The sequence below is a fragment of the Protobothrops mucrosquamatus genome, unplaced genomic scaffold (genome assembly GCF_001527695.2).
Source record: "Protobothrops mucrosquamatus isolate PMUCROS unplaced genomic scaffold, P.Mucros_1.0 scaffold347, whole genome shotgun sequence".
In the NCBI taxonomy this organism is placed as follows: Eukaryota; Metazoa; Chordata; class Lepidosauria; order Squamata; family Viperidae; genus Protobothrops; species Protobothrops mucrosquamatus.
Genome location: NW_015386684.1, coordinates 1,471,536 through 1,484,509, shown reverse-complemented (window position 1 = coordinate 1,484,509; position 12,974 = coordinate 1,471,536).

Genomic DNA, 12,974 nt, shown 5'->3' with positions numbered 1-12,974 from the left:
TCTTTCCATCTTCAGGTACATATATGTTGATTGTTTGACTAGAAACAAAGGTTACGTGTTCTAAAGCATTTTGAAAAGATGTTTAATTTTTGGCATGAAGGTCTACAACTCCCCTCTACTTACAAGCTGCAGCTGAAAAGTTCTGAAAACTGTGCATGCTTTGGAAGGAAACAAAAATATTTTATAAATACACAGATGCTGGACTATCACTCCTCTCATTACCTTTTCACTATTTTAAAAAAGATTGTATTTTTGTCACTTTATAACTGATGCAACATTTAAATGGGGGGGGGGCGCGAATCTCCATAAATGTGTTTTCAAACTCCCCAAACTTGCACACAGCTTATCTGAATCATCTATTCTTCAAAGATAGCTAAGGCACATCAAAAATGGAATGTATATTTACATACAATACGCATATTGCAGTTTAAATATAAATATATATGACCATGTTTAGAATAACTGTACCCAGATGACTTGGCCAGATCCTATGTACTGAGGAGAAATTTCATGGCTTCCAGGCTCCGTTTTCACTTAATCCTTAAATTGGTCTTGTACTGAATATTGTACTACAAGTTTAGAAGTATCAGCCAAATCTGTGATGAACGTGCTCAGGAATTTCTTGGACACAACATGAGAAAAAGAATGGAGTCATACAAGACTCCAAAACCAAGACTGCCCAAGAGTTAAGCACTACGGAGAAGCAGAACTTAGCCACTCAAGGTGTCATCTAACCCATTCCATCCATTTCATGCAAAGCAGTTGCTAAATTGTTCTGCAAAGCTTCTGAGAATGGCAGACACCAACTCAGCTGGAAAAGAGTGAGTTGGTCCTTGGTATCCTGCCTGGGTTACCATTAAGGAAGAGGCTAAGAGGGTTATTTAAGATAACTGGAGCTCACACAATAGAAGATCTTTCTTAGAAAGATTATCTCTGAAGGGCAGGCTGTTCCACCATTTTGTCTTCCTGGTCTGAGAAACCGTGGCACATAGGGTTTCTTCCAGCAAGGGCAATTTTTTTCTGCAGTATGTGAGGGCTGTACTGCAGAAATACTTGTCTCACTATTGCAACCTCAGCAATGAGTTTAGCAGTAACTGGGCCCATATAAAACTGTAGTAGCCAAATCAAGAAGAACCTTGTTTAGAGGTGGACCAAGCAAGGTATTCAAGAGCCAGTGTGGAGCAATGCTTCTATTTCAGGGTAGCTATAATTAATTTACCCTTGCTTGGTCCTGACAGCTTCCGGGGTACTCAAACTAGAGGGTCTGCAACTAGGGGTCCTTAGTGAAGTACATGCAACGGGGGTATCTGCTAGAGCAGTGGTTCTCAACCTTTTTAATGCCGCGACCCCAACCGGTCGTAAGTCGAGGACTAAACCAGTCATAAGTCGAAGACTAAACCAGTCGTAAGTCGAGGACTAAACCGGTCATAAGTCGAGGACTACCCAACCGGTCGTAAGTCGAGGACTTTCCCTGCCCGGGAGCGCCACGCATGCGTGGTTCCGTCCCCTGCGCCAGCCGAGGCGTAGCTGGCAAGCGGCAGAGACGGAGCAGGCCGACTACCAGCTGGCCCAGCCCAAGGGAGGTAAGGCAACCGCCGGAAAAGGGGGAAAAAATGGCAGACAAAAAAAATGGCGGACAAAAAAAATGGCGGACAGCCTTGCTTGGCGACCCCCATGAAATGGTCGATCGACCCCAAATGGGGTCCCGACCCACAGGTTGAGAACCACTGTGTTAGAGAAATCCTACAACTCAGAACTTATCTGGAGGAAGAGGGGCTCTGATCAGGTCCATACTGTAGTGTGCCCACTGCAGTACAGAAATAATATGTAGGAACTTTAACTACCACTCCAGCTGTGCAGAAATCTCAAATTGAGCAAACTGGAGGCTTCCAATCTGTTAACATTCATATCCTTCATCCCCAGACAGTGAGGCCCTAATTGCTGCTTAGCCTGAACCCTTTATGATTCTACTAACATAATGAATTACCATTGGAAAAAGTTGTTGCCTATTTTAGAGAAAAGGCTCAGAGCAATGCTTCTTACTCAATTTGGACAGCTTATCAAGAAGATAATCTTGATCAATCATAGCCATAATCAGTACTATTGAACGTTGCTAAGCATTCAGGGAAAAAAAATCAAAAGAACTACAAGTCTCCCATTTTCTGATAAAACTAATTCCACAAAGCGAGCAAGGCGGTGGTGGGGAGAGAATTATTTGTTTGCTTGTAGGAACTGAGGACTGAAATCTGATCGTAATTGCACAGTCAGCATTCTCATCCTATATTTTACCTAGGAAAAGCATTTTAACAAATAAGGTTCTAAGTAAATGCCACTTGGGTTCAAACTCAGCTTCTTCAGGATCATGGTCATTTAAAAAAAATATTGGATTTACTCTTTCAGTAAGGTTTTACTCACCTCTTGGGCTAAGGTAGACATTAAGTCCCTCTAGATTTAATAAGTCTAAACAAAGGTCTAACATCCTCAGACATCAACAAATGAAAGATATCCAAAATAAGCAAACTGAAGAGGGCTACAAACACTTGCATTTGCCTGTACAACTCATGATGAAAATGAACAGCTTTATCCCTAATTTCTTCTGCTGCTCTGCCACAGCATGTTCCTTAAGGTTTCTCCAGGTTTCTCAAAGGCCAGATATAAAACAAGGTTCCACAGAAAGGAAAAGCTCTGATGGGCAGGACTGAATGATGCAGTGATGGAGTGTATCATATGCAATGAAATGTTCCATCTTTAGCAGACTAAGTCCTGTAATGAATTCTCAGTGGGATGTTTTAGGGGCCTTCCTGTACTTGTATTACAGTAGCCTTCCTGCTTCTTCATTGTTTACATTTTAGGAGCTCACATATCCTACTCAACCAAAGGGGAAACTTAGAATAGCCATCTCAAGTCATTCAAGTGATCTTTCTATAGAAGTGACTATTAGAGCTTCAAAAGATACGTCAGACACATCAGTTAGAAATCATCCAGACCCCTCAGAAACCCATTAGAATCCATTAACCGCCATTACAGACAATTTTGCATTTGCAGCAGGGTAAAGTCACTGACTGTTTAAAAAGAAAGTGACCCAGCCAGGACAAGAGGGCTATTTAAGCCATGATGAAAGGCAGAAATATTCATTTGGCCATCTTCACTACCATCACTGCTATCTCATTGCATCCAATATTGGTATAATTTTTTTTCTGCTACTTTTGTCTCCACTGAAGTCAGTAGTTCCAATCAGGAGCCTGTGGGAAAATCTGAAATATTAAAACAGCTTTTAACTGATTAGTTTTGCTGCCTTGGATGAAAATTATTGATATACCTATTATTTCAAATATCAAATTAAACTTGTAGTGGGCCCCATCTTTCGGAAGGATCCAGAGAAATTGCCTTCTGATGCCAAGCAAATAAATCAGAGGTCAAAAAAGTCAAGATGGTGGCTACAACAATATGATCACAGTTCCACTTCCTTTTTTTCTGTATATCATGTGTCTGGACCATCAGGGTTGTCATATTTTTTTTTAGCTCACTCTGTGAAAGGTATTCCTTTCCAGAAAATCAAATCTACCTTGTGTTCTGGTTGATTTCTTACACCAGCATCCTGCATAGAAAAATCTCATGATTGTCATAGTTATGAAACTCCTGATAATGTTACAGAATGAAGACGAAATTCTGCAAGTCAGTTTTCATAATGTAAGGAGGCTGAAAGTAAGTTTGGTTTTCTTAGTTTCTATATCAGATGATAAACTTGCAACCTTGATTTTTTCTAAGAAAAAAAAAACCTACCAACATTAAAATAAATAAATGCTTTGAAAGATAATTATATAGAAGAGATTAATATCAGTATATAAACAGACTTTTTAATCCTGTCTGCATTTATATAATTATTTTAAAATAAAGAACTACTAGCTTTATATTAACTTCAAAAGTTTTCACAGTTGTTTTTTCACCTTAACAGTTACATTGAATTACTACCTACCTTAGGGAAACATGTAGGAAACAAGTCCTAAAAACTGAAAGGACATTGATTACCTTGTTAATTCTGAATACAGCTAGACTTTAGTTAATGTCAATAATTGGGACTAGAATTTATGACTTATGATGCAGTTTTAAAGCATGATGTCACATGTCCACCTTGCTTAGTGACAGCAATTCTGGCTGTCACCATTGTCATCATTAAGTGAGTGACTTACTCCCAGGTGACTCACAAGCAGACTGGCAGGCAGGTGAGGGGCTGGCATAGAGGCCCCTCAAAATGCAGTCTGAGGGCAGCAGGGTCAGGGGGAATACTGCTGCCAGGTAGATGAGGGTGTGCAGTTGGCCAGCGAAGGGTGGAGTGAGCATGGCAGGGCTGAGGTGCCTGCTGAGGGGTGGGGAAGACTGCGAGAGGCTTACTAGAGTGACTTAAGACCTTCCTTGCTAGCTTTCCCATTGACTTTGCTTGTAGAAAGTCAACAGGGAAGATTGCAAATGGTGACCATGTCACCCTGGGATGCCGCAACGGTCATAAGTGCAAGCCAGTTGCCAAGTACCCAGATTGCAACCATGTGACCACAGGGGGGGCCTGAGATGGACAGAATTTCGTGGACCAGTCATAAATATCATTTGTTCAACGCCACTGTAACCTCATACGGTCACTGAGTAGTGGTCATTAAATGAAGACTCCTGCATTCAAAACAGAACAGAGTAAGAAAAGCCTTTTGAGATACCTGAAATGTGTTCAAAGACACACTCCTTGCATAACTGGAAAGTAGCTTTTGAGCATCGTAAGCTAGCCACATTAGACAAATCACAGCTGTTCTGCTGTTTGGAAATACTTCTGAAATAAGTCTGAAATATAAAAGTACAGTATAGAGATCTTATATCTCTCTCTCAGTGGGAGCAGCAACAATGTTTACAGTTATTCCAAATGTTTGTATCTGTCAACCACTTCAGCACAATGCTGAAATAAGTTCTTTCCTCCTGCAAGGAAGGAGAATTAAAAGCTCAGCGTTGTTTAGAAACGTGTTCTTTCATTTTGTGCCATGGGTTTTAAAAGTGGAGATTCTGAAAATGGCCATTATAGAACTTTCTTCTTTGAGGCCCTGTAATTACAGAGAAGCATAATGCTTTTATCTTTATTGCATGGGTGGAGGTGGGGAGGGGGGGAGGGAATGTAAATTGGCATTCGTATTTTTCTGATTTCGCTCTGTTTTATGTCAGAGAAAAGGTACATAGGAAGAATTTGCAATTACGTAGGAACAATTTATGTGTTCCTTTCATTATAAAGTATATGTTGGTGGTAAAGAAAAAGAAAAAGAAAAAGAAAAGAGAAAGGGATAGTATAGGGCAGTGGTGGTGAACCTATGGCACGGGTGCCAGAGGCGGCAATCAGAGCCCTCTCTGTGGGCACGCACGCCATCGCCCCAGTCCTAGGCCTTCAGCTGGGTTTTATAAAACCTTTTTGCTTTAGGCCTCCGCCACCATGTGCAAAAAAAAAAAAAAAAAAGGTTCAATCAGTCAATTTCAACTTCTCAAGGGAAAAAAAAGATCTTGCAAAGTTAGAATTGATTGATTGAACTTTTTAGTCCCACCCAGTCTGCCGTTACCACTGCAGCCACGCCCACCCAATGGGCCACACCCACCCGCACTCGACGATGCATAAGTGGGTTTTGGGTTGCAGTTTGGGCACTCAGTCTTCTAAAAGGTTCGCCATCACTGGTATAGGGCAGAGGGACTGATTCTGTGTAGAGAGGTTTTCTGTGGACCGAAGAGTGGGTGATTTTGTGTGCTGCTTGCATCTCGCGGATGGGGCTTTTCTTATTTGTGTGGACCGGTTGCTGGCATGCCATAGCCCGGTACTGGTCCACGGACTGGGGTTGGGGACCTCTAGTATCGGGTACCCATGTTATCCTGGCCTTGTTGTGCTCACTGATAGGTTAGGCGTGTCAATCTTTTAGCTTGCCTGGGCTGCATTGAGTAAACAGGAATTGTCTTGGCTTACATATAAAATATATAATATAGTTAATGTATATAAATAACAAAGGTCTTAATTTTTATATTTTTTATTATGATGTTGTGGTGCCTCATTACTAACTACCCAGGACCACATGAAGCCCAGGAGCCGCAGGTTGGACATACTTTAGATCAGGGGTAGTCAACCTTGGCTCTTTTATGACTCGTGGACTTCAACTCCCAGAATTCCTGAGCCAGCTTAGCTGGCTCAGGAATTCTGGGAGTTGAAGTCCACGAGTCATAAAAGAGCCAAGGTTGACTACCCCTGCTTTAGATAGATCAATATGACCAAATAATTTCACTTCCCAATACAGCCAACCAAGGAGTACCCAGAACATTGTACTCAACAGTTGCATTTTGAACAGTAAATCTGTAAGGCCATAAGGTAGTTTGGGCGAATTCAAACAAAACTTTTGTTTCAAAATTTTATTTAAAAAGCACCTTTCCTGCCATTTGCTAACATATTGGAGAGAGAAAATCTTCAACCATCTGTTCCTCAGATTGACACACTTGCTATTTTAATCTAGGAGTTTCAAATATGCCCATTTGGTAGAATTTGTGTAACCTATCTTTTATTATGCTCAGATGAAAGCGTATTCTTCCTTCCTAAAAAAAGAAGCTACCTATTTTGTAATTTTCTGAATGATTTAAACTTTACTATTATCAAGTCAGGTTCAAACTCAGCCTTAATCCAAGGAATAAAATCAATTTATCCAGATGGATGCAACTATAGTCTAATCAAATCCTCTGATAGGCTGAGGAACCCATCAGCACCACAGAAGCTGCTGATCCACAAATCCTATCACCTCTTTCCATTGAGTATCCTGATGGGACTTCTGGAGATTTGGTTCAACAACTGGGGAGTCATAAGTTGCCAGTTTATGCTCTCAATTAAATGAATTATAAAATAGATGATAACAAATAACTGTAAACTGGGAAAGGTTTTGTCTTGTTTTGCATTATTGCTAAGTTTGACTTTATATATATCTCCAATAAAGCAAAACAACACACATACACTTTAAATTTATGGCATAACAATTAAAGTTGACGTCATGAGATGCACACATTCGGAATAGTCACTACAGGAACATCAAGGAATATTATTCCATGAGGTGAATACTATATTTAACCATCTTTCAAAAAGGTTATTAATCAAGAAGCTGGTTAAGCAGCCCATCTTCATGGAATCTATAACTCATAGTTTCATTATTATATAGGTCCATGTTTTAATTAATCGGCTTAGAAAAGAAGAGATATACAGTAGAAAGGCAAATGACTTTACAAGGTGTTGCAATCTTTCAGCAGTTTAAGTCCAGAAGTCACAAGCATTAGACGAAGCTACACAAAGAGGGAAAGGAATACAACTGCAAATTTCACAACATCTGGATCCAATCTGATGCTGGTAGGATGAGCAACAGCCACGAGGAAGAGAAAGTGTGGGAGGAATAGCTCAGGCAACTGCTCTTTTGCCCTTGGATATTAGGCCTCTGTGAAAATATTTACTGTTATCTTTGTCCAATGTGAGATTTAGTGCATCATGAGGCTTAAGGGCCATACTATCCATCAATCCACAAATATGCAAATTTAACCCAATACATGCAAAGATTATGATGGATTTAAAACAAGGCATCTAGAAATTGTGGTGGTAGCTGTAACTTAGAATTACCCATTGTCTACCAGCTTTTCTCAAGTTTTCCTTTCCTTCCATTTACATCGCAAAATTGCAAATCCTGAACCAGGCTGGCCATTTATGACAATAACAGATAGGAAGGATTCTGAAATATGCTTTTTATTTTCTTCCCTGACCTTGAAGAGACAAATACAGGATCATAGTAATGTTCTGGTGATTCTAGGGCAAGAAATAGGGCAGTCTGAGCATATTACTACATATTTAAAACTTGTCTGCTGTCTTTTTATGTATATGTAGTTGTTGTGCATCTCCAAGGCAGGATAGATTTAAGCATCCACTTTTTCAGAGGTGGTGGACCAGCATTCCCCAGTAAATGATAAAATGCTGTCTCAGATGATGAAGTGGAAGTCCAATACAGAGTCCTAGCACAGAAGGGTGGCTGGACAAAAACAGTTGGCAAGTGCTGTGCCAGCACTTTGTGTCTGATGGATTGGATTTCATGGGCACTTGGATAGATTCATAAGGCTGGAAGGAACCTTGGAGGTCTTCTAACCCAACTCCCTGTCCAAGGCAGGTATCCTTATGTCAGAGTTCCCCAACCTTTCCGTCTTTGCGGACCAGTCAGGAGCGGAGGGCATGGTTTTGCATGAGTGGCAAGCATGTGTGCCTGCTGCTCACACAAATGGAGCACGTGTGCATGTGCTTGACAAGTATTTGTGCAAGTAAGGATGCGTGCATGCGTGCACTTGCCCATCCCTTCCGCAGCCTGGTTCTGAACAGCTCAAGGCCCGGTAGTGGGCAACCACCCAGAGGTTGGGGACCACTGTCTTCTGCCATCCCAGACAAATGGTTGTCCAATCTTTTCTCCAATTCCAGCAATGGAGCACCTATAACTCCGGGAGGTAAGCTATTCCATTTATTAATTGTTCTCACCATCAGAAATTCCCTTATTTCCAGGTTGGATCTCCCTCTGATGAGCTTCCATCCATTGCGTCTTCTTCTGCCTTCAGGTGCTATGTAGAATTAATCAACATGCTTTTCCCCGTGATAGCCCTTCAAGTATTGATTGGAAGACTGATACAATTCAAGTCAGCTTGATTGGATTCCCATAAATTGCCAGCAATACTAACCCAATGTCATGGTTCCGACAGATGAAACTCTTCAAAAGAACTTTGAGGCATTGTTTACCTTAAAGAATCTTTTATTCGAGAAACAAAGTAGCGGCACTATATAGTTGAAAGCAGAAACTAAATTCCCCTCCCCTGTATACAAAGTAACAAAGTGCAATTCGCTCCTCCAATAAACAGTCATAAATCACATTCCCCAATTAGCTTGAAGCTTGGGATTTCTCCCCAGATCTCCAGCCTGCCAAAACACTATCAGCTCTGGGCCCAATGTCCTTGGGTTCCCACAATTAAGTTATTATTGTTATGACTAGCTGGACTCTCATCCCTATTCCCCCTCCCAGCAGCAACTAATTCTAAAAGCAATAGAGAAAATGGCTGCATTTCCATCGGTTGTCAAAGCAAGAACATCCAATGTTAGCAGTGTTGACACCCAATGGCTATAATAAAGCCCCAAAAATGTGAGCTATTTGCTGGTAATACATATCCAGTAAAGTTATCTACTGTTCGTGGAGGGATTGCTAAATGATGATGTGTCACAGTATTTCAAAAAAAGCATGTGATGTACTGAACATACAGCTGTTTTTGACCAATATCTGCCTGTAACTATCTTTCCCATTCTAGTCAGGCATGTAGACCAACTGATCTCAATTGCCATTATCAGCTGAAACACAAAAGACAAATTCTTGTCTTCTTACCATACTCTCTTCCCCCACACTGTATCCTCTGAAAAGAAGACACAATAGATTTTCTAGGCTGATTTTCTTCTCAATATTGCTGCGACATGAACAGAAGAAAAGCAGAGTAAAGGAAAAAGGGATCCTTAACAGGGAAAATAAATAAAAGCAGTACTCACCATCCAAGTATATAAAGATTGAAAAGAAGCACAGGAAGTCTGAAAAGCATATTGGTACAAACATAAAAAGGGAAGAGTTTTGATTGGGCCATTGCAGCCACCAGCTTTATATTTTTGATCCCCGCCCAAAAGAACACTCCTGCTGGGAAAACAGTTTCATATAGACCACTAAAATCATATCTGATCTTCTCGCAATACTTACAGAGAGCAAATAAAAGTGCTGCCAAATAGATGCTACTAATAGCCACTAATAATAAGTGGCTATTACTCAATTTATTCAATTTTTCCATCTTTCCAAATTAATTGGGAGAGAGGCCAATCTTAGAAAATCAAGAGAAAGGAGATGAGTACACGAGAGCCTGGACTTCCCATGTAATGCCAAGAATAAACCTGAGCAATTGCACATGTAAATGTGACAATGAACAGAATCAGAGGGCTGCTTGGATGGTTGTAAGGTTTCTTTTGCATTGCATCCCTTTGGGCCAAGGTTGAAGTTTGTCTTTACCCTGTTTTCAGAACGCATTTATATTTAGCTGTAAGGATCCACGTGTTTAGTCAGCCACATCTGTAACTATCTGCAGTGATGCCAAAATGATTAAACACGCATGCCATCACATAAATGCTACGCTTATGAAACAGCATTTCAATTCTTTATACATGTACGTAGGTCATGGCTTTTGCATTAGGCCATGGTTCCCCCTTCTTCACAGACAATTACGACTGTTGTTAAACTACAGACCAGAAGCATCTTTGGCTGGTCAGTAGCTAAAATACTTTTATTTTCAAAATTGTAAAAAAAACTGTCTCTACTCAATTGACAAACGAACTGCACAAACTATTCAGGTACTCATTGGCCTTAATTGTTGAAAATAATAACTACAATAAAGCAGTGTTTTGGATCCCAGGCAGCAATTGAAAAAAATAACATTGTCTGTATACAATCCCCACTCCCACCCCACTTCCTTCCAGTTCTCTTTCCTCAGCGATGTCAGTTTTCATAAAATCTGTTAAGTCTCTAGATTGAACTCACAGTGGCACATTTAGATTTTTAATAGGTAATGTTTTAAGAAAGTATCTGCAGTTTAACCTAAATGTAAATTTTAACGCTTTTAAACTAAAAGCAGCACTCTGTCAAGGAATGATTTGTGATGGGGTTTTGGTTTTTTTTTTACATCAAAGTTTTGAATTCATTGTTACAGAATAACAGAACTGGATCCATGACAATGCAAGCTGGTTTAGTCTAGAGATAGACTCTTAAAACAAAGCAACAATTTCAAGGAGAGTAGGAATGCAGTCTTAGCAGGCAGCAATGCCCTCTTCTAGTCTTCATCTGCTTGGACCTGTGATGGCAAACCTATGACACACGTGTCAAAGGTGACAGGCCACATTTTGGATGCCGTGCCAGCTTTCACCAACACCTGACAACTATTTGTGAAAGCACTCCCTGTTTTTCTGTAATTTTCAGAGAATAGGGTGTGCTGTCATGCAGCCTCCCAAAATTGTGCAAGAATGGGGTGTGCTTTCATGTGGTTTTCTGAGGCTGCAAAGGCCGCAGGAGAATATCCCCTGAAGCCCCTTCAAGAGTGAAGGCCTTGCACAAACCTGAACTACCTTGGCTAGGCCACAGAGGACCAGAAAGAGAACATTGCCCAAAAGGTAAGCAGTGCGTGGCAGATCCTGGGGGTCATGCATGATTGGCCTTTTTTTTTAAATCAATATGTAAAGAATTGTTTCTCTTTTGTTGGAAGGGTGACATGCAGCACAGTCAAGTTAGGCAGTTTCTCAATTTTTGACAAGCTGAGTCAGAAAGATTTGTCATCAATGGCCTAGACCAGGGGTCCCCAACCTTGGCAATTTTAAGACCTGGGGGTTTTAACTTTCAGAATTCCCCAGCCAGCCATGCTGGCTGGGGAATTCTGGGAGTTGAAGTCCACAGGTCTTAAAGTTGCCAAGGTTGGGGACCCCTGGCTTAGACAATGTCAGTCATGACTGTACAACACTAGACATCAGAATACCTGTAGGTGTCAGCAAGTCTAAGCCTCGTCCAGGCTAAATACCTTGCTAGATGAAGCCAGTAGGATATACAATGGCACACAGGTTAGGTTTTGTGCTTCCTTTTTTAATATTAATAGAGGTTGATCCTGAACAACTCTACAACAAAGATCCTGAAATCTGTTTTAAAGTGAGAGTGCAGTTCTTGGTCTAAAATTCTCTACAAGCAGATCCTGACGAAAGTGATTTTCCTTTTGTCTAGTTGCCGTTTGTGAACTTCATTGGAAAAACAAAAAAAAGGAAGAAGTACTTTTAAAAGGATTTGAAAAGAATTGCAGGTAGTTTTTGACTTACGACAGTTCGGTTAGTGACTGTTCAAAGTTTACAACAGCACTGAAAAGACCGTTTTTCACACCTTCAACAGTGAACAGCATCGCCATTGTCATGTGATCAAAATTCAGATGCTTGGCAACTGACTCACAGTTATGACGGTTGCAGTATCCCAGAATCATGTGATCCCCTTTTTGCAACCTTCCGACAAGCAAAATCAATGGGGAAGCCAGGTTCACTTAACGATCGTGAAACTAACTTTAACAACTGCAGTGATTCACTTAACAACTATGGCAAGAAAAGGTTGTAAGACAGGGCAAAACTCAGTGAACAGATATCTCACTTAGCAGTAGAAATTTTGGGCTCAATTGTGGTCGTAAATCAAGGACTACCTGTGACAAAAGGAGAATAAAACAAAACAAAACAAAACAAAACAAAACAAAACTGTTATATAGAAGAAGAAACAGGAAAGAAAAAACAGGAAAGAAAAAAAAAGCGACTTCACATTCTTTAATCTGCTTATGCTCACTGACCAGCCATTGTTCACCTAAAAATTCTCTTGTGCTTTTGGGAAGGATCAACACAGAAGCAAAGTGACTTAAGATTATTGTCCTGCTCATCACCAAAACTCTAAATGCAGGACACTTAACATAGAAGTTCTACAGGAAACACAGTGGCCTCTGCAGGTTATAAATGAATCTGCAGGTTTTTCCTGGAAAGGACAGCAATTAAGAGACTAAACTATTAATCTTTTCCTAGAGGAGGATAGAGGAAGGGAGTGGTTCTTAAGCTGGAATCATGTTACTATGTTCTGCTTCCAATTTATTTCATTCATGTGAATACTGTATGCTAGAATGATTTTAAGTAATTCAGGGCACAAAAAAAATAAAATAAAAATGAATACATCAGTATTAAGTAATGTGCTTGTCATTATCCGATCAGGAAATAATTTATACAAGTAAAGGTTATCCAAATATATTTAAGGACAAGAGAGTGTTGCAAAATTATCCCTGTCAATACTTGGAACATTAAAAGAATTCCTTTCAACCAG